Consider the following 22075-nt stretch of genomic DNA (forward strand, 5'->3'; position numbering starts at 1 on the left):
AAAGCTGCGTTAAGGCCCCAACCACTTTACAGGCCTTCACACACCTTTCATACGTGATACACACAAGACCATTCACTCCACCAGGCACAAAACCAACACATTACATCATTCACAAAAAGGTACAAGGTACACCCTCCTTGAAAATGACAGAAACAACAAATATATCAGCACAAGCACCTATTTTCAAGCACACACACATACAAGTTGGATTTGGCATGAGGGCGAGTGATGGTTCAGTATGTACAATTTTATTAACAAGAGATTTCAAAAAATTAAATGCACTGTTAATAATTGAAAGGACAAGAAACTGGACCATTAATTCACAGCTCGTGTGCTGTAAAGCCATGACAAGGCACCAACCTCTTTACAGGCCATTCATACACCTTTCATTCGTGTGACACATACAAAACCATTCCCACCGCTAGCCTCAGTCCCATCACATTACAACACTCACACCAGCAGACAGCGCTATTCAAAGTTCCATCACTTCCACACGCCCACACTCCTGACACAGCAACCACACCAGCTGATGAATTACATGGAGTGGTGTTTGGCTAGCAGTGTGTGTAGTGACCAGCAGCAAGTCACTACTCATACTCCACCAGCCAAGTGCCAGTCTATGCACACCACCATTCAAGTACCAGTCCATGCACACCACCAGCTGAGTGCAGTCCACGCACACCACCAGCTGGGCACCAGTCCATGCACACTGCCAGCCAAGCACAAGTCCACGCACACTGCCAGCCAAGCGCAAGTCCATGCATGCCGCCAGCCAAGCCCCAATCCACGCACACCGCCAGCCCAGTACCAGTCCACAAACACTGCCAGCCAAGTGCCAGTCGACGCACACCACCAGGCAAGTGCCAGTACACGCACAACGCCAGCCAAGCGCCAATCCATGCACACCTCCAGCCAAACGCCAGCCTACACACTACCTTATTTTTTTGTGTGCAAAAAACGACAAACAAATTGCAAATAGATACAAATCTACTAACACAAAATCTGAAACTAAATACATTGCACAAATGCCAACCTTGAAACTGAACCAAAAATATAAAACATTAGAGACCAGGCAGTTCACTTTACCAGGCATGGATTCTCCCAAAAATTATTTTGCGTGTGGTACAGTCTAAAACAAGCAGGTACTCACAGCACAGTGTTTGAAGGACACTCAGGGCAGTACATACAAGTCTCCTTCCGCGTACCTCTTCGCCAAAAGACTCTACATCCCCTACTGGGAAAGTCTTGTGAAGGTGTGGGAGGAATGTGATCAGGAAAGTGGCAATCTTTCAATCTAGCTCATCCTCCACCACTCCAACTCTAGGAACACTTGCCTGTTCCACTACAATAAGGCTAAAGTCATCATTGACTTAGGACAACAATCCTTGAATACAACAAAAGCATTAAAGGTTGCCAATTGGAAAAGATGGATAGCCAACTTATTATACCAAATGTAAGCCTTACAAAGAGCAGTGTAAGGTTCCAACCTCTGATCTACTCTATCAACACCACCAATGTACCTGTTATACTCTAAAATGCACACAGGTTTGCGCACTTCAGCAACCATACCCCAAACAGTCACAGGTGAAGTGCTTTCATCATGGATGGTAGTCAGCATGTAGACATCTCTCCTTTCTGAAAAATTCACAGCTAGAAGTTCCTCACAACGCAACACACTGCACTGTCCCCGCACAAGCTTTTGACAAACAAGTTATTTTGGGAAACATTTACGGTTGGAGCAGATTGTGCCACAAGCAACAGTGTCCACTTTGGCCAATTACCTGAACAACTGCACACCAGTGTAGAAGTTATCTACATATAAATGGAGACCTTGGTTAAAACGTCCTCTACCAAGTTCCCACACAATTTTCTCATTCACTCCAAAAGTAGACAGACAACCAGGGGGGGTTAATCCTGGAATCCCTACCTGTGTACACCCTGAAATTAAAGACATATCCAGTCCTAATGTCACACAGCATATATACATCTTAATTCCATAGCATGCCCTCCTATTAGGAATGTATTCCCTAAAAATCAAGTGGCCCTTAAACAAGACCAAAGACTCATCTACTACTATTTCTTTCTCTGGAGCATAGATCTCAGAAAATCGATCTACAAAGTGATCAATGACAGGCCGAACCTTAAAAATACGTTCACAATCAGGGTGATCTCATGGCAACTCTAAACCATTATCGACAAAATGCAGCATCAGGAGCAAATACCTATCATGACTCATGACTGCCAGAAATATAGCCATTGCCATCAAGGGACAAGTAGACCAATATGAAGACAGTCATGGCTTCCTTAGCAAGCCCATCAAAAAAGTTAAACACAAGAACTTCTTCATCTCTTCCAGATTTGTCGGAGTCCACCGAGTAGCTCTAGAGTGGGGCCTAAGGCTGGCACTGTTGTCCCTCAAAAACTGTTTGGCATACAAATTAGTCTGGTCGACAATCTTTGCCAAAAATACATCGTCCATAAACTACTAAAAAAATATTATTGGCAAAAAGTTTTCAGTATTCACTCGACACCCTGGAGCACCAGTAAAGTCCGGCAATGACAGCTACACCAAACCTCGGGCAAACCCAGAGGTCAGCACTTCCAACAGGAAGCCTTGCAGCCCAGGCTGCAGCCCAGATGCTTCATGCTGCACTATCTATTTAAACTGAACAAGCACCAATACTGTTTCTCATGTTATGATCCAATCTATACAGTCATATTGCAAAACAAGACAATATGCACACCAACCTGCTAGTTCTGTCTGAATTAATCACTTTTTAATTTCTTATTTTTCAAAAAAAAGATTTTTTTCATTTTTGCAACTTATTTACATTTTTAAGATCATAACACATTAAGACATTCATTCATATCAGTGACAATATACCCCATCAAAAATCTCAATCACTCTCATTTTACTTTCATCCTCTCGATCAATTTCTTAGACACAACTCTTACACATTAACACATTCAAAACCCAAAATATATTTTATATTTACAATACGTACGCGTTTCAAACTCTTCTTGTTAGTAGAGTTCTGTTCAGGACAACATAGCTGTAAAAACAAAAACAGACAGAATTTGCTTTTTTACCCTTTGCCATTTCCTGGTGGCTGCTCCCACCCAATTGCCTCTAGCTCCACTCTTACCTTATCTTGATCTGAGCTTACTCAACCCGTCGTAAGACACTGTATCAAAAGACAAAACCAGAAACAACCATAAGGTTGATGGCGACATCTCAGTAGCCCCAACCATTTAAAGCGGCAAACCAGACCGCTTCGAAACGCGTAAGTATTGTAAATATAAACAATATTCTGGGTTCTGAATGTGAAAAAATTATTTTTGGGGGAAAAATAAGAAATTAAAAAGTGATTAATTCAGACAGAACTAGCAGGCTGGTGTGCATATTGTCTTGTATTGCAATATGACTGTATAGATTGGATCATAAAACATGAGAAACAGTATTGGCGCTTGTTCAGTTTAAATATAGGTCAGTGCTTGGCCTTACTGTTGGGAGCCTGAACCCAGTGGTGTTAGCAGTCATGCTGCACTATCGGCATATCAATGACCTCCTCTAAAACAGGCACTTCATCCGCACTAAGAATAGCTTCATCCGCACTGAGAGTAGCTTCATCATCTGATGATTCCTTGTGGACAGAAAACTCACTGCCTGAATCTTCCACACCTTCCTCTGCCTCAGATGCAGTCAGTCTCTGAACCATGGTCAGAGGGAGACGAAAAAAGCATAACAACAACCTGCTGAGCAGTAATCCTGCGGTCAACAATAACCAACACTGTTCAAAAGTAAAAAAAAGTGTGCCTTTATCACAAAGATCTATATACTCAAACACTATATGATTCACTTGCAAGTGACAGCTACACTCACCAGCACCTACTCTGCAGAGATACAACAAAAACCAATGATCTCCCACTAGAAAGAAAAAAACAAGACAACAAAATACATATCAAACACAAATGCAAAAAGTTTTTGACACTCAAAAAACAGAAGCCAAACATACAGCTATTATTACACCATTTGCAAAAAACACATTCATGCAGGAAAAAGAAACTCACTCACATTGTACAAAAAAAGTTTCTTACCAAACACATGCAGCTACACAAACAGCAGTACCACCAGCAACGAAACGGCAACCTGGAGCAGTCTAAAGAGCAAAAGCTGAGAACTAGTACAAAAAGGGATATATAAAGCATTACCTTTGCAATACATAAGAAATAAAACAAATAACATTATAACATGCTATGTCACTACCCAAATGATCAATCTGCCAGATGAGCCTTCAAATAAGACTGAAAAACGGGTGAGGTTGTCTGCCAGGCCGATCTGTCCCCAAGGTGGGGCAGAAAACAGCAGACAGAAATGGGCTTGCAAAACAAATAAACCCCTGGTGCCTAGTAGGGTTCTCTGTCTCCCCCTAGGGCAGAAAGGCCAAAAAAAGGGGCAGATCTGTCCCCAGGAGGGGCAGAAAAAACCATTAACCACATTTTTCCCCCTTGGTAGCAACCATGTCGCTTTCATTACACACAAAACAAAATCCCTGGTGCCTAGTGGGGTTTTCTGCCCCCCCTTCCCTGGGGCAAAAAGGCCAAAAAACGTGGCAATACACCCCCAGGGAGGGCAGAAAAAACATAAACAATGAATTAGCCCCCTGGAAGCAACCCTTGCCCAAGGGGTCTGTTCCATTTCCTTTAAAATAAATTCCCTATGTCTAGTGGGGTTTTCTGCCCCCCTTAGGGGTAGGAAGGGGAAGAAAGGCCAAAGAACTGGGCTGATCTGCCCCCGGAGGGGGGGGCAGAATACATATATAAAATAATATGCTCACTGGAAGCGACCCTTGCCCAAGGGGATGCTTCCATTTTAATTTTCTTTTAATCCCTGGCTCTAGTGGGCTTTACTGCCCCCCCCCCCCGGACAGAAATGCCAGAAAACCCAGCCGATCTGACCCCGGGGGGCAAAAAAGTCTTAAAAATATTGTGTCCATAAGGAAGTGACCCTTGCCCAAGGGGTCGCTTCCTTTAAATTGAAAAGAAATCCCTGGTGCCTACTGGGGGAATTCCTGCTGCACGATCGCGACACCATGCGTGATTGTGCAGCAGGAATGCCCTGCATTGAGACATCAGGGGAGAGGAAAAACTCTTTCCTCTCCCCCGATACCTCAATGCATCCCAATTCCCTACCCTGCCCCACCGGAGCAAGGAAACATACCTGTATCCTTCTGGATGCACTGTAAGCAAATGACTTCCAGTGTGTCTGGTTGCTCATGATGAAGTTGGCGCGCGCTGTGCACATTAATGTCATGGGATTGCCAGGGGGGTTTGGGGGGGCAGCGGAAACTCTTCCGCTGCCATCCCACTTTGTGGGGACTAGATGGGCTGCCGATGGGGGGAGCGCCAGCACTTCCCCCATGGGTGGGTGCCATGATGGAGCAGTTGCGTCATGAGCTCATGCCCACCGTTGCTCATGGCGGAACTGCTCCATCATGAGCATAGAAAGGGTTAAGCAAGCCCCAGAACCAGATCTGTTTAACTGTAAGTGTGACCTTTAAACTACAACTACTAACACCTACTCAAGTGTGACATCCAGGCTTGAACTAATCTACCTGTTACCTTTCAGCCTGCATTGACGCTGTCAACAAGTATAAACTTTTCTGAATGATGTCAAATTGTCTGCCAACAGCCTGTACACCTGCTCAAGAGCGAAAACCCTACATAACAACAGTAACCCCTGATCACCTGTTCAAATGAAGCTCACCCTAGACAATGCGGTCCTTGACCCAATGCCCTAACTAAATGCCAGGGATAAGGGACGGGAGGGTGGGGCAAAAACTACCACTGTAAGGTACCAGCCACCGTGTTACCTACAAAATGGTGGCTGGCACCTCATAATGCCTGCCAATATACCCCTTGGGCTTTAAATGTACCCCAAAACGTGCCTAGCCCTTGAGTAGTCATCAGACTGCTCCATTTCCCCAAAATACCCTGGGGATGCAGAGCTCCCTGTGGTCGGCTGCCCCCCCAAAACCTAATTGGGATAGAGGGGGAGCAGCACTGACCCTGGCTTGTGTGAAAAAGGCTGCTTTATTGAAACAGGTGCACATCACAAAACAACCTAGGCTTTTGCCTCAAAAACGAAAACCTTAATATAGAAAATAACTCACCTATATTAAGCTACCCCTCACCTAAAATCTCCCCCCACAATAATTCAATAAAGTAATAACGTATCTGCACCCGATCTGCTTAACTGGAAGTGTGACCTTCAAACTCCCCAACCCTTTACTACAACGATTAACCCCTGCTCCAGGAGACTTCCTGTTTAACTGCTCAAGTAGACTTCCTACAAAAACATGAACTTCCTGTGACATCCAAGTGTGAAGTAATCGACCCATTCCCTTTAAGCATGATTTTTTACTTTTGTTGGCAGTTTGAGATAGCGCAAACTCGACCCGAATTTATCAGGTATCAGAGCGCATTACATGAGCTTCAGTTTTGTTAAAGATAGACACATTAATTTTTGTGAGGCACAGGGAGATTACATAATTTGCCCAGAAACACAGGATGCTAAACGTGGTTGCCGAAACTCAAACCCAGTTCCCCAGCTTTGAGGTTGACTGCTCTAGCTGTTAGGTAACATGAATTGGCACTGTCAACAAGAATAAACTTTGTTAAATGATGTCAACTTCTCTACCAACCGCCACCCACAAAAAGGGGAGGTGCCCGTCACTTTTTACTGTCTCTACCAACCCCCTGGGCACTGACTGTCTAGTATAAGCTCAAAACCTCAGCCAACTCCAACTTCAACTGTACTAGATATAACTCCATGCCCATAAAGGAAAGACGCATATCATGCGCTTTAAAAAATTCCTTGTCTTCAAAACGTAAATCCTTTGCGTCACTACCAACATCCGATTCCCTAAAGAATGCCCTCATCTCCTTTTTTATCTTCTGCCTCACCTTATCAATAGCAGGTGGGCAGTGTGCCCCTCTCCAAATACTCCTCGGAATGAACCTAGTCCTTATCACATGGCAACCTGCCCATTGTCTACTGAGATCCCTCAAGTTCCATTTCATGTACTTTACCAATGCTAGCCCCTGCCACGAAATAGCATACATGCCAACATTAAATCCCAAATTTGACCCATGAGCACTGGACTTAGCCTGCCACTCAGCCCACTTAACGAAGGAGTGGCCCACAATCCAGATATTTAACCCAATCTCCAATGGCACAAGAATGCACCCTGAAAGACAAAAACAAAATGTGACAACCTGACCACTACATAGCAGGTCTCTTCTTCTGCACAAACATAACGTTGAACACAATTAGACGACCAACAGCCCAAATGCATTATCTCTTCTGTACTCCAAACTTGCCTACCCGCCTCTGTAGCCAACCCAATTCAAAAGGAATAGGTCCTGTAGCCCGAGCATCTAGGCCAGCATGTGCTACTTGCCAACAACTGGAAGGCGGAGCCTGCTTTCTCATTCAAGTGTTGAAATACTGTCACACACCCATGGACAGCCTGCCACTTGGCCCCACCCCACCACACAGGGCAGAAACCTGCTTGAGGTAAGCCGGTTATAGAACGCTGTTACCCTGACCCCTCTGATTCATCTTAGACTTATAAAGCCACACTCATTGCCCTGCTCTACACACAGATACTTCCTCTCAGAGTAGCCCTTGGCTCCCACTACCTCCTAACAGCTCTGATACTTGGAATTCCCCAAAGAACATCCATGGCATTAGTGCTGAAAACAGTACTGTCTCACTGTCTAAGCTGCACATACCTGGCAAATCGACTAGCATCTTGGACAATATGGACATTCAATAGTCTGATTTCAGTCACAACACGCTTTGGGTAGTTTCAAGTTCGAATCTCCAGTAACCAGTTTTATACATCAAGAACTGGAGCTTGGAGCTCTCTCTCGTGTTATCATTTGCACGGTGATGGGCACTCCTTCCAATTGTATAAACAGGTAGGAAAGCCTGTTATTCATCAGTGACAAGCACACTATAAATATAAATATACTTTTACGTTTCCAACTCCTGCTTGTCTACGGTGACAAGCACACCTCCAAATGTACGCTGTGGTATTTTAGCATCTATTTCCTTTTATTTGCAGTTATCTATTTTCCTCTTTATTTAAAATTATTCCTTGAATACTACACTATTTTATGTCACTTTAATTTGCAAAGCCTCAGTTTCACAGTTTTACAACTAGTGTCTTATTTTATTATTTATACATATTAAAATGCAGTTTGATTCTCCCTCTAAGTTTCTACAAAATAAGCGAGAACCGCCTATTCCATGGACAAGATGGAAGGAAGAATTTATCACTTACTTAAAGGCTATTGATTGTGAACATATGTCTCCAGAGAGGAAAAATAACATTTTCCTTCACTGTCTAGGATCTGAGGGACAGTTGGTATATAGAACTTCACCCCCTGCTAGATCTAGTGGCGATGACAATTTATACGATGAAGCTATTTTACGATTTGAGAACAGATTTAAAGCAACCACTATAGTTGCTTTAAGCAGATTTAAATTCTATACTAGGATCCAAGAAGAGGGAGAGACTTTTGACGACTTTTTAACCGCTCTCCGTGCCCTGTCTCTGCACTGCAACTTTGGTTTAATAACTGACAAAATGATCCGAGACCAAATCATTGTCCATGTGAGAAACAAAAAAGTACAGGAGCAACTTTGGATAATCGGAGACCCCAATCTAGAGGCTGCCATCAGTACAGTCAAAGCATTAGAACAATCAGAGAAGCGGATGAAATCACTCAACAAAGAGATGAAAAATCCTACTTCCAGTGAAGGTAACAGTGTTAATTCCACCAATTCTAGAGATTTGTCCATCAACAAAAGTAACCTTAACCAAAAGAATTTCTATTGTTACAGGTGTGGAAATCCAGGGCATCTGGCATCTTTCCCACGTTGTCCTGCTATTGGCAAAGAATGCAGTAAATGTGGACATTCGGGGCATTTTTCCAAGATGTGCAAAGATACTAGTAAGGGTGTTCCTAACACAAGAAAGAATGTTCCATCTTCTTCCAGAGGGAACATTTCTTGTGTATCTTGTGATACTTCAAGTTGTGTCCATGTCCAGGAAAATTTAGAGTGTGGTATTGCAGTTTCCATTCAAGATTCATTTGACCTCTCTGATGTTGACAAAATTTGTTCCTCCAAATGTTTGGTACATGTTCTGGGGAGAGAACTGGGGTTAATGGCAGACTCTGGGTCACCGTGGACCATCATCACTAAGGACTATTGTTTAGAATCCTTTGGGGTTTTGTTTAATCTAAACTCTTTGTGCAAACCTGATATTGTAGCATATAATTTTGATGGCTCAACTATTGATTTCATAGGTTTCAAGGAAGTATTAATTGAATTTAAAGAGAACACGGCTATGATCAAACTTTATGTTGCAGTCAAAGGTGTTAATGTTTTAGGGTGGCAAGACCAGGCCAAGCTGGGTATTATATTGAACCCCAGGAACAGGGATCCCGTGTCTGTTCTAGCACTTACCTCTGATGGTCCTGATTTTATTAAATTGTTTCCTGATGTGTTCTCTGAAAATCTGGGAAAACTTATTGGATTCAGCCACAAGATCAAGGTAAAAGAAGGATCGATACCTATTAAGCAGAAGCTAAGGGGAGTACCCATCAGCATTAGAGCTGAACTGAAGAATAAGTTGGATGACATGGTCAAGGGTGATATCATTGAGGAAATTGAGTCATCCGAATCGGTTTCTCCAATTGTTTTAGACCAAAAACCTGACAAGAGTATTAGGCTATGTGTTGATATGAGGGCACTAAATGCCAGTTTAGTGGCCGACTGTCACCCTCTTCCCAACATAAACAAAATGGTGTGCATGCTAGATGATGCTTGTAATTATCCATTCTCGACCTTAGGTCTGCGTACCACCAAATTGAACTCACTGAAGACTCCAACCATTACACAGCCTGTATTACACCTCATGGGCTACTTCAGTTCAAGAGGATGCCTTTCGGGCTGGCTTCAGCTGCATCCGTATTTCAGAGGGCTATGTATCATATTTTTGAAGATGTCTCTAATTTTTTACACATATTTCCAAGACGATATGCAGATTTTTTTAAAACTGAGAATGATCATTCCCATCATGTAAAAGAAGTCTGCCAAAGATTTAGAAAGTATGGTTTGACTCTTAAGGCAGCGAAATGGAAGTTTGTTTGCAAATCAGTGGAATATCTGGGTCATACTGTCTCAAGAGATAGTGTACTACCCGAAATATCTTTAGTAGATGCTATCATTAATGCACCCTCCCCTGACAAATGGAGAGAAACTCCTTTCCTTGTGTGAATATTACAGCAAATTTATATACAATTTTGCCACTAAGATGGAGCCCCTCAGAGAGTTGACCAGGAAGTCCACTGAGTTTATCTGGTCTGAGAGACAAGAGACAACTTTCATACAAATCAAACACAAGATTGACAATGCCCCCACTCTTAAGTCCTTCTGTCTCAACTAAAAATGTATTATTACAGTTGATGTTAATCTTTACGGTTTAGGTGGGGTACTTAGCCAGCACTCCAGGAAAGAGGAGTGGTGTGTTGATTTTGCTTCTAGGACACTTTCTGATACTGAGAGAAGATATGCGGTCATCATGAGAGAATTGTTAGCAAGCATTTGGGCCATTGAGCATTTCCGCAACTTTTTGTGTGGAAACAGGTTTACACTTAGGACTGATCATAAGCCCCTGGATAGTATCCTATCCCCTGGCAGGGGTTGGAATTCTACAGCTCGTATTGCTCGTCTCACTTCCAGGTTACAGGAATATGATTTTGAGGTTGTTTATGTCCCCGGAAGAGCAATGTTGCTGCTGATTTCTTGTCCTGGTTACCTTGTTCTGATGTTGGAATATCTCTTGATGAACAAGAGGTAGACATAGTTGCAACCATCAAAGATTTTGTTTCTAAAGAATTTTTGTGTTTGTCAGAATATGAGTGGGTGACAGAAATGAATAATGATGTCATGTGTCAACAGGTTATTGAGTGTTTAAAGAGGGGTTGGCCCTGAGAAAAATCTGTCACCAGTGAAATTGCCCCTTTTTACCATGTCTCAATATTGAAGAAGATGGTGGATTGCTCTTTAAAGGAGGTAAGATTATACCTCCTGTTTCCATGCAAAACATTCTGTCACTTGCACATCAGGGACACCTAGGTATGTCCTCCATGAAGCGCCTTATCCGAGCCAATTTTTAGTGACCTGGCCTCGACAAAATGGTTGATAGAGGTGTTAGAGATTGTCCAGCCTGCGTCAGTAGTGACAAGATGCTCCAGGTTTCCTCTGCCCCTTTAAATCCTATCTCTTGGACTGAGTGTCCTTAGCAAAACGTAGCATTTGATGTGTCAGGTCCTTTTAGACACTTGCCTTCTAATGCCCGTTTCGCCCTTGTCATGATAGACTATCATTCTAAGTGGCCTGAGGTTAAGTTTGTAGCTAACGCCTCCACTCAGGTCATCATTACGTTTTTTAAAGAAGTTTTTGCTCGTGAGGGCTTCCCTGAAGTCCTAGTTACTGACAAAGGGGAACAACTTACATCTCAGGAGATGGAGAGTTTTCTCCATGTGTGTAGCATTAAACATGTGGCCACTTTCCTGTACGAACCAAGAGAGAACGGCCAAGTGGAGCGGTTTAACCGTGTTCTTAAGGATGGCATTCTGTCTGCTAGCATGTCCAGTAAACTTTGAAAGGATGTGGTAAGGAGGAAGTTCTGGATGTACCGTATTACTCCCCACTCAACTGGGGTGAGCCCTTTCAGACTTCTGAAGAACAGGGAACCTAACTCAGATATTTGCCCGTGGAGGATTAAGACAGTTAACAAAGTTGATGACAGCATTGATATTAATCTTATCACTAAACAAGTAGAAGAAAAGCAAAACAAAATGAAAGTTTTGTCTAAAATGAATGTGAAGGTACCTGAATTTACTGTAGGAGAGTTGGTTAGGATCGAAAACACCCGGGTTTTTGACAAAAGGAATTTCCAAGTTTGGTCATCCCATCAAGATTGTAAAGGTTTGCAAAAACTGTGTAATTACCTAGGATGCGAGAGCGTGGAATGGTAAGAGAGTTGCCAAGTGTAAGTCTTTTAAGTTCAGCACCGAAAGAGATGTTAATTTACCATTATCTGACTCTCTCAATTCTAATTGCAACTTATTTCATCCATCTCAATCTGTAGTGTCCAGAGTCAAAGATAATAGCAGACCCAGGTTACTACCTGCCAGATATTTGTCTTAATTATTTGTTGCTAGATTTGCCTTTATTATTATTTTTTCTCTCCTCTCTTCCTTCCATTGTTTGTTAGGAATGAGACGTGTTACATCCTGCCTTTCTGTCCCCTTCTTTTTCTTTGTGCTTCTTCCCCTTTGGAATATGGAACAATGTACCTGTGTGTACAATCCTTGTTCCATGTTCTAGTGTTTCTAGTTGTCAGTTACTGCTGTTTTCCGAAACTGGAAGTTGTACTGTTCCTCTTCCTAACAAATTACAACTTTTACTCACCTTCGGACTCCTCCTACATTACAGAGGGAGCTGAGCTGGGAGCTGAAACTGTCTTCGACCTCTAGAATGGGAGGATGACAATGCCTGACATCACGGTCTCCATCTGAGGCTGCTGGCTCCCTCTTCCTGGACTCACTCCACAAGGTAATCTGTTGTGAAGAACATTGTGATGAGGTCTGAGGGGTTTTGTGTGCTTTATGAGTACCTAGACCTGACTGTCCAGGACTGCAGCAGTTCACAGCTCTGCCTGAGGCGAAACCTTTCTCCAGACTTTTTGTCTATGGGCGACAGCGATCCCGTACTTATGCAGGTGCTGCCTGGTGCCTGGAGGTCTCATCTGGCTGGACGAAACTAAGTAACTGTTTCTTTCCATGTTAGGTGGTTCCGGCTTTCTAGTTAATGTGGCGCCAGCAGGGACAACCTGTATGATTGGCTGGTGTAGTTGAGTGACTGGGGGGCTGGGTCATGAGGCGTGGTCAAAGACCTGTGACTGTTTGACCTTTGTGCAAATGGGAAAGCTCGACAATTGCATATAACACTAAAGTTTAAATACAATGTGTATCTGGTTTTTCTTTCAAGGGGAAGTTCATCAATTGCATATAACTGTAAGGTGTAAATACAATGTGTATCTCGTTTTGATTTCAGTGTGTGTAAAATACAAAGACATGTCTTACATACTTATGGGTGTGGAGTCTTTTTGTGGTGTACACAGTGTTTTGCGAGCATGATTATGTGCCAATACTTTACACTTGGGCTCTGAGGAGAAGCCTGACTGCTCAGTACCAAGCTACCTAAGAGTGAGAACACGTTATCAGACACATGAAGAGTACTCATCCTATCTTGGGGGATCTACTTCCGGGCAGTTGCTATTAGAGCCGCATGACAGGACGGACGCGCAGCGGCTGGTTAGGCTGAGAAAAGGTATAAGATGATTTTAGAATTATTTTAGACCTGTGGCTTTTAATCCTGATTACACTTACTTTGCACTTTAAACCGCTCGCCCAATGGTCCCTGTTCCACCACGGTTTCTGTTTCAGTGGAAGGACCATGGGAGAGGAGGCTGCGCCTGGGGGGGCGGCCCTTGTGGGATCTACTTCCGGGCAGCTGCCATTACAGATGCATGGCAGACCAGACATGCGCTGAAGGCGTGCCAAAGGCAAGTCCATCTGAACCCCTGCCCCTTTATAGTCAGGCAAAATTGTGTACGCACCCTCCCAAATCATAGGGCTAAGGGACCTGGGTAAAGACCATTTCCTCCACTCTATGCACCTAGCTAAAGGTGACTCTTCATGAGCTCTTTGCCCAGCTCTGGGACTCAGTCAGATGCATATGCCCTCCACACTTACAAAATGTTCTCTCTGAACTGAGGGTCTCTGTTTAAACACTCTGTTGAACTTAACATACTTTTAGCAGAAGAACAGATATAGTATTTTTAACAGAAACATTGCTTCATAAGAAATCTACACCTGATGTGGTCCAAACTCTTCCTCTTGGGTATAATATCCAGTGCAAAGATCACAAGAGGAAGAAAGGGGGTGACATCACCATTATCTTTAATGACTCCTTTAAATGTTGGGTTGAGGACAACCCTGTCTCCAACTGTGAAGGTTTATTATTCGATGCTCACCTTTTCAGGAATCCTTATTTATCAACTCCCGGGGGTGGGTGGACAATTTTTCAATTCTCTACCTGAAGTTGCGGCCTCATTGGCAATCTCTTTTACAAATATTATGCTTTTAGGAGATTTTAATCATACTGGATGTATTAAATCTCTCTATCACCACTGGCCAAGTTCCACCAACTTGGTAACATGCCATGGTAAAAGCTCTATTGAAAAAGCCAAGCTTAAACCCTGACGTCTTGAGTAACTATCGTCCCATATCTCTGCTGCCTATGGTCTGTAAGAGCTTGGAAAAGTATGTTAATTTTATTCTCTCTGACTTCTTAGAAACTCATAACCTTTTACACTACTCTCAGACATGCTTCCATCCCCAACATGGAGCTGAATCTGCACTCATTGCAGTAGTCGAAGAATCAAAAACAAAATGGACCAGGGAGGAGCGGTAGCCATTATCCTCCTTGACCTAAGTGTCGCTTTTGACACAGTTATCTTTGACATTCTTCTTAACAGGCTCAGGAATGCCTGTATTTCAGGTGGAACCATTTCCTGGATTCAAAACTACCTGAATGGTAGTACATTCCAGGTCTTTGCAGGAGAATCAACGTCAAGGTGTCTACCTCTCAGCTATGGAGTTCCTCAGGGATCGTCTCTGAGTCCTACGCCGTTCAGAATATACATGAGGCAGCTGGCTGATAATATTCTGCCATATGGGATCAAAATTGTCACATATGAGGATGATACTCAGATGGTAGTATCCATAAACCATCCACACAACTCTCCCTCTGATCTGGAATTCTTCCTGGGGAAGGTGTCAACCTGAATGCAGCACTCGTGTCTCAGGCTCAATGGAGAAAAAAACTAAATAAAGTGTCTGGGCAATCTGTCCAATGCGCAGCTCAAATTGGCATGGCCAACCTGTCTGGGAACCACCCCGACCCCAAAGTCTATGATAAAAAGCTTGGGTGTCTAGCTCGACAAATCACTCAAATTTGACCAGCAAGTAGTGGAAGTGACAGGAGCCTGCTATGGTATTCTTAGAAGGCTGAGGAAAGTTCTCCCCCTCCTCCTTATGGGGACCAGGATTATTATTGTCCAGGCCCTGGTCCTCTCGTGCCTGGATTACAGTAACTGCTTGTCCCTGGGAGCACCTAAATCCACTACAAGGAAACTTAAAGTTGTCCAGAACTGTGCCGCTTGTCTGGAGAGGATTAAGTTAAAAACCCTCTGCATAGCCCACAAGCCCCTTATGGGAAAAGGCCTTTCCATTAATAGGTCCCTTATCACCTTCTATTGTCCCAGGAAACTCCTCCGCTCTGCGAGCCTCTAGCCGCCATCCCTAAAATCCGAAGGATGCACAGTGGAGGTAGTACCTTCTCTTACAGCATGGGTCAGCTTTGGAATGCCCTTCCGCTGCACTCAGAGACTCACCATCTCACCTTCCAAAAGCATCTTAAAATCTGGCTGTTCCAGAACACTAACCTGTGAGCCACCTGTCCCTCCCCCTGTCCTTCTGCTAGTGCTGGGATGCCTCAGGGTAGCTATGAGATTAAGGAATGTTAATTAATAATAATCTAGAGCAGTTGATTCTGACTGACTACAACGAGTCCCTGCCAGCCGGAAACCGCTGGAGTCTAACATACATTATATGCATTTTTTTGTAAAATGAAAACTAACACAAGTCCAAAACAAGAACTGGTAAAGTCAGTAGGTCTAGCTGACAGCCAAAAGGAATTTTCAATGCTATTTTTGTCATTGCTTTTGCATATTTGAATTGTTGATGAAGTTGCTAGGCCAAGTCAACCCATTAAATTTCATTAGCTAAAATCAAATATATACATTTGTTTTACAAAAACACATATTGACATAGGAGTCCCCAGCACCTAAGGAAAACAATGTTTGTGTTAAAGTGCTCCTCGTGAAAGGGTAGGATGTTGTCACTCAGTGTGAAGTAAACAATTTGTCTAACGGGGCTGAACCTCTGCCCCAAATGGTATGCTTGTGTGGAAAAAAGAAAAATGAGAGCGACAGAACAAAACACCAAAGGATTCAAAAGGCTGGTGCAAACCCTCTTTGAGTGGGCATAATATAAATATACATTTAGTAAAACCAAAAGATCGTGGCTAATGGCAGAACTAAAAAGTGCAATGAAGAAATATAAATTGAATGATTTTCAGTGAAATGCAAGTGAAAAGGAAATTAAAGAATATCAAGGATAAAACATGATGGTAAGTGAGGGTGAAAGACATAGGCCTTCATTCCAGAACCCCAGCAATGCCAAGTGGTGAATATAACTAATTAAATATCGATACCAGCAGGTATAATATTTAGAAGGTGTACAATTATCACAGCAATTTCTAGTTTCAGACCTCAGAACTGGAACAACAATCTAATAGCCCATGATTTCTCGCATTCTGAGTTGTACAGTCTCAAAGTAAGTACAGTTTGCCAAATCATTTTATGCCAGGTTTATCTTGAGCAAATTGTTTGGCCAAGCACTCGTCTAAACTAAACTGCACACAACTATGGGACTCATTTACTAAACTTTTACTCAATGCAGAGCAATAAGCAAAGTTGTTGCACTGCGTTGCATGAAAGGAAGAGAGTAGAAAAGCTTCATATTTTACAAGTTATGGAGCATTTCTGCTCGCTACGAGCGCTGGCACACTGTGTGCTGCCTAGCGCAAAAACAGGCACCCTTTCACCATTGTGCATGGGTGCCTGCAATATAGGCAGGATTGTGTTGTGCACAAGGGACACCTTCCTGCACTAAAACAATTCTTAAATGCATTTTCCTCCTTCTAAGTGTGCCTTAGATTGCAGCACACGTGGAAAGAGGAAATAATGAGGAGAAATGAAGATATCTCTTCTTGTACTCATCATGTGGGAAGGCGTAACATTTTAATGCATTGCCAGGTTTACCAGTCTTTGTAAACCTGGGAATGCGCCAAAATCCATGGGTGAATCCATGGTATTGACCACTCCCCACGCATCGAATGGCACCCAAGTTGAAATGTAATGTAAAATAGCGCAAGCAGCTTCATTGTGTTACATTTCTGTACACAAAGCCACGCAAGGCTACACAACTCAGGCAGTGCTTGGTTTTGTAAATATTGCTGAAGCTTTTGAGATGACCTTGTGTTGCCATGCGTAACACAAAAACAATGCAGTCTTCATAAATATTGGCCAAATTACCTCTCTGGTATTACCCCTCTGGGAGATCATGAACGCTAGAACAGGAAACATTTTAGAGTAAAGATTAAAGGGACATAAGAAACCAAAACAAATAGAATTGTGCTCAATGTAGAACACATCCACATGTGACTGAGCAGTTTAGTGCCAGAAAAGGGGGAAATTATAAACAAAGAAATTAAGACAATAAATAAGTCTAGACAATATTGGTTACATGTGAATAAACAACATGACGCGTGGAGAATAGTGGCACACCTCTAGCTGACAGAGCTAGAGTAATAACAGATTTGGTGATAGGTGTTTGAGGTCATCCAGAGAAGAACAGCAAATGCATCATTCTGGGTCAGGAGGACTGAGCTGAAGATAGTGGAATTCAATAATGGATCCAAGAGTGATGCGGCCTCTGCTGTCTGGTGTAATCAAAGAAAGATAGCGAAGTGGAGATATGTGTGCCTGCCAGAATACAAACTGACAGGAACCAACACAGAAAACAACTGACAGTAAACTTTACAGCTCAAAGCCGGGCTGGACGTACAAGCGTTGGAAGGTGAGGGGGCTACTTTTGTTACTGGGGGGCAATTTTGAAGCAGTGCAGCAGCTGTAAAGGCATGGCAGATTTCCTTGTATAGCCAATAGTTTTCAGGCAACAATGAAAGTGGCAAGATAACTCTGGTGATTAATGTACCTGCTGGAGAGAGATTGAAGTTTTGTCTAGTGGCAGTTTTGAGTTGACTCATCCAACGTAGCGCACTGGGTTATTATGCCGGCTGCAAAGAGAGTGTGCTATGCAGATCATAGAACAGTAATTAACATGTATAACTCAGTGGGTTACTGCTTTTGTCAAAGAGATAATTTTCTTGCTGTGCAGTTCATAAGTTGCAATGGTAATCTAGGTTAGAATGTTTTTTCCTAGTCTTTCTTTATCCTAATTTTCCAAAAAGGTTTTTTTTGGGGTAGAAATGCGTTCTCATTATAAAATGCAACCCTAACCACTGGGTTAGTTCTGAAACCAAGCGCTCTTAAAAAATGCCTACCAGTATGACATTACATGCAAATTCTTCACCTTGTAGTCCCCTTTGTCTTACGTAACATTTTCTATGCACTGATTTACACACGTATGATTCATTGTCTCTGTATGTGTATGTGTCATGTAAAATGCTAAGACACCCTTCGCAGGTATGAGAGGCGCTATAAAACACATTAAATACATGTGAGAGAGGACCTATGGGGAGATGAGAGTCACTGTTGGAGGGTGATAGGGAGGGAATAAATGAAGAATCCCTGTAATAATTGCTATATCCTGGCTAGTGCACTGTAATGTCATCATTTACTATGCTTTAAACACAACGATTGAGTATATAATGAAAAATGTGCTGTAGAATGCATCATTTTTGCCCATTTTTCTTTGGGGAGTCCCCCTCAAACCCCCTTGTAGTGGTCAGGCTCGCTTGCTCTGCTGGCTCGATTGCTCTGCTCGCTCTCTATGCTCTGTATTTGGGCTGCTCTGACGACATTTGCCTTGGCTGCTTTGGGTTCCCAGTCCGGCACTGCGAGAGCTTGGAAATACTTGATTATGCACACGCCGGTGTTTCAAGCATCATGGCTTCCTTAACACGGTTCAGTGGGTTGTTTTTTGTCACTTCAATGCCTCCTGAACCCTCTTTAGGCAGCAGGGGGTCACAAGTCTCTGTTCCCCGTAAGCACGTACACAGCACTGAACCCTATAACTCTTCTTCATTGAGCATTTGCTACAATAAAATGTCCTCTCCCCAGAATTGCAGTTAGAAATGTAGGTTATTTGCCTGATGTTTCCAAATGTTCTGCTGTACTCGTTGGCTGATGTAGGCACAGATGGCTAATAAAAGTCTAAGTATTTCAAACAAATAGAGCATTTGGAGATACGTGCGTCATGATTAAAGAAACGAAGAATTGTGGATGTTGTGATTCTTGAAATATGGAGCTACATGCATGGGCGGTTTTGAATCTATTACTCTCAAATGCTGTGAAATGCCATTAGCGTGAACAGTGCTTAATATAGTCCGGGATGAACAACCTGCTCGCCATCTGGGCTGCCGGCCACCCACTGAAGGAGTGATGGATTATTCTGTTGTAGTGAACACCTTGCGTTCCCGTCAACATCCCCATCTGTTCCCATCATGTAAATCCACAGAGGTTGTGTTTATCTCCAGTGCGTGAAAGAATAACCTAATATGCACTGCGAGCGTGTAAACGTGCGAGTGCGTCTGACGCTTGCATTGCTTGTTCTTGCCTTCAATTGGATAAAAGTGTGTATTCCAATAGATAAATAGCTAAAGTAGCTGGAGAGATCATGATATTCCTTGAATAGTGCTCAGGTCAGGGTACAACCAGACCCGAACTTTGGGGGGTTCCAAATTCGGCAGCTCTGGCTATAGTGCCACATCCTCTCCCCGACTGAACACCATACTGCCCTACTAAAAAAACACTCGCACTGCCTTCAGCTACAACCAAATTGTGCCCGCTTTAAACACCTGGGGCCTTATTTATGAAGGCCTTGCGCCACCGATGCGTCACTTTTTCCTATGTTAAAAGTGACGCACCGGTGGCGCAAGGCCTTCATAAATAAGGCCCCTGGGGCCTCATTTATGAAAAGTGACGCATCGCTGCGTGAAAACAGCGATGCGTCACTTTTCAATGCGCTCTCCCTGCGACATGATTGATGCGTCATATTTATAATATGACGCATCATGTCGGAAGGAGTTACAGATACGTCAGTATTTCTGACGTATCTGTAAGCGCAAAAGTCACGCATTGCTGGGGTGTGTCACAAAAGTGACGCAACTCCAGCAATGCGTCCTTTCACATGGGGAAAGCCCCATGTGAAAGGGCTTGCGTCAGTCTTACGCCTGCTGTGAGGCAGGCGCAAGATTTTGACACACCAGCGTCCAAAAAGTGACGCAGTGAAATCTCATAGATTTCACTGCGTCACTATTACGAGGCTTTTTGCGTGTGAACGCCCCCTTTGCATACATTATACCTGACGCAGGTAAAATGTAGCGCTGGGGTTTACAAAGTGACGCATCTGCTTAGATGCGTCACTTTGTAAATAGTGCGCAACACGACCCATGTTTTACGTTGCCGATGCGTCACAAAAAGTGACGCATCGGAAGCGCAAAACTCACGCACGGCCTCATAAATGAGGCCCCAGGATACGATTCAATTCAAATTATGCAGTAGACAAGAGTAATATGCTGGCTAAAAAAAAGTAACAACATCCTGGAAAAAGCAAACACTCATAGGGAATGCAAAATTAAGTGAAGCATGTGAAATGTTAGCAGGAGCAACATGGCTACCTCAACGCTTTTACACTCATTATTCAGAAATCAATGAGTCCTTTTGCCTGAAAAGTTAAGGACATGATTACAGGGCGTGGAATGGGCCCGTTTCAATGTCCATTGCTTATATCCTTATAAAGCGTGAGCAGTATGGTTTAAAAAAACACATCCCTGAATACAGAGCTGCAGTGCACATTTTATTAACTAAAATATGGAAAACAGCTGACCAGGATCATATTAAATGTTTACCACTCCATGCATCAACTGGTATTGCAGTACCTCCAGGAATTGTTCACTTCCCCACCCGGGGAAAACAATTTTGATCATAAACTTATGAAAAAACAAAAGTGGCTCTGAAGTGGCGCTAATGTGTGTGGTTTTGACTAAAACCAATCTGGCCACTTTGCAGCCACTCTCTCTCGCTTTATTTAGTTATTATTCATATTGTGATCTTTTTTTCTCTCCATCCTGAGACTGCACTTTAGAAAAGAAAAATTTCAAAAAGGCAACATTTCCAGAAAAAGTGTTTCTTTCTTTTTTGGATGCATTTCACAGGGGAATTATTGAAGGAAAGAGAAGAGAGGGTATGGGCCATTTCTTGAAGTCACACTTGTCATTCAGCAAGTGAGGAGGATCGAGACAGAGACCAAAAGCGAGGGAATAATAGGAAGAGGAAGAAAGAAATTGGGGTAGCTGACAGCGGCAGAGCAGGAGAAGTGGAAACTGACCTTGTCTTTTCCGGGCAAGAAGGAAGAGACATTCTTTTACCATGTTTGCCCAAGCAGCCCATCCCTGAAAGGCCCAACAGCTGAGCCTTATCTATAGGCCATGGCTATTTCTAGCGTCCTGGGTCGCATTTTCAAAACTAAAAAGTAGGGGAACGGATTCTTTTAACCCCTTCCATGCTGGGCCGATTCCGCCGCTGTGTGGTAAACAAACGAACAGGGCGGGGCCGTGACGAACCCCAGCCGTCATCAGCACACGAGCACCGTGGAGCGTGACGGCTGGGGTTCGTCATCAGCATGGAAGGGGTTAAATTGAAAAAGTTGGGGCACTCCATGCCCTGCTGATCCCACCCACTTTGACCACTGACTCCTCCATATCAACCTTCTCCATCAATTTTCTCACTACCACTCTCCAACAGTGCACCTCATCTCTCCATAGCCTCTCTCTGACGTACATTTTTTTTTATAGTGCTACTCATAGATAGTGCACTCACACTCAGTTCTCTGATGTGCATGGTACATGTTCTTTGCAGCAGGCTCATTAACCCTCCGTACTAATTTGCGATGAGCCAAAACTGAAACAAGACATAATTCTGAACTGTCATTAGTAGGAACATTATTCACCAGAGTTATCTTGGTATTTTTATTGTTGTCTGAAATCTACCTGATG

This window comes from Lissotriton helveticus, chromosome 3_1 (assembly GCF_964261635.1).
Source record: "Lissotriton helveticus chromosome 3_1, aLisHel1.1, whole genome shotgun sequence".
NCBI lineage: Eukaryota > Metazoa > Chordata > Amphibia > Caudata > Salamandridae > Lissotriton > Lissotriton helveticus.